We start from the raw sequence: 1647 nt of genomic DNA on the forward strand, positions 1-1647 counted from the left end.
ACGGAGCAGACGAAGTCGTGGGCGCAGCAGGTCGAAGAGGAGGAGTTGGAGGGGTTCGAGAGGACAGACTCTTCCCCACATGAGCGACAAAAGCGCAACTCTGGAACTGGCACACCGAGACCGTTAGACCAGTTACCACCACGCGCGGGCGACGCGGAAACTCGTTCTTTCCGCTCGCCAACGCGTACACAACACAACTGGCGCGATGCGGAAACTCGTCCTTTCCACTCCCAAACGCGTCAGCAATACAACCGAAGCGACGCCGAAACTCGTCCTTTCCGCTCGCAAACGCGCCAACAACACAGCTGGCGGCAACACGGCGGCGCGGAAACCAGTCCTTTCCGCCCGGCATCACGATCGCAACGCAAGCCAAAACGACGCGACGGCGCGGAAACGCGTACTTTCCACTCATCTAAGCGATCGTCTAGGCTACGCAAGGCAACACCATACCACAAAACTCGCACAAACGACAGCAGCCGTACAACGCGCTCCACCGACCGGCTTCCGAACGGGCCGCCTAGTGCAAAGCGCCATATCAACGCCGATCATTCGTGCGCTTATCCCCATCGCGCCGACCGCAATAGTGCGGATTGAAGCAAGGGGCCGCCTTCATTTGATCCGCGCAATGATTGACCCTTGCGCACCAAACTCATTGGTTGATTCGGAACTGGTGAGAGACCTCCAACTGGAACGCAACGGATCAGGACGTCTGCAGCGTTGCACGATCACCATGCGAGGAAGATACGGCAGCTCCGACCGCATTACGACACAAGCAGTCGTGCTGGACCATCATATACGCCAGAGTCCACCGTCGAACCTGGACCCTAAGGTTGCGGCCCCCTTCCAGTACATGCGATTGGCGGATCCGCAATTCTTTCGCGCGTCACCAATACGCCTCACACTAGGCCTCGATTTGCATGCGGAGATGATGGTGAGCGGGACCCCCCCGTCTACCGTGGGTGGCCAGCTGGTCCAGGCGACCATATACGGCCTGGTTGTTTCGGGAGCCTGCCAACCATAAACGTAGATATTAAGAAAACAAAACCACACATACACACACCCTCATCACACACACACACCTTAAAATCTAAATAAAAAAGTGCATTGAAATTCCAAACCACGTCTGTTTCAATTAACGATGTCCTTTTCTCCACAGCCCCAGATGAGCCGGTCGCGACAAAAGCGTGGGCGAATAAGCAGATCCGCGCAGTACAAAATCCGCGCTACATAGTTGAATAACATAAGACTTTCCCCACGTGCGTGTGACGGTTGAGACGCGACTCCTTTTCTTTTTCACAGCTCGCTTACCGCAAGGGGGCCGGTTTGTTTAGGTCCTCGACCTAAATATATTGCACCACCCTAATACGCGTTTTGTCATTTCATGTAAGAGCACACAAACACATGTATAAGTTACGGCTAACTTTCCAGCCGCTAACAATGAGCCCCACTGTACGGTAACTTAGTTGAGGGGAAACTTAACGAAAGTTACTGTGCGGTGGGCTACATCCCTTTTCGTTTTGTTAGCAATTTGTCACTTCTTAGAAGACAGCAAGGAGATCACGTCAACTATCACACCACGTTCGGTAAGCCAACTCTTGTGTGCCACACATTTCAAACTCATCGATATTTACAAATAAAACGCCTTTT

Source organism: Rhagoletis pomonella, unplaced genomic scaffold (assembly GCF_013731165.1).
Source record: "Rhagoletis pomonella isolate Grant_MI unplaced genomic scaffold, Rhpom_1.0 Rhpom_scaffold_00002, whole genome shotgun sequence".
Classification (NCBI taxonomy): Eukaryota; Metazoa; Arthropoda; class Insecta; order Diptera; family Tephritidae; genus Rhagoletis; species Rhagoletis pomonella.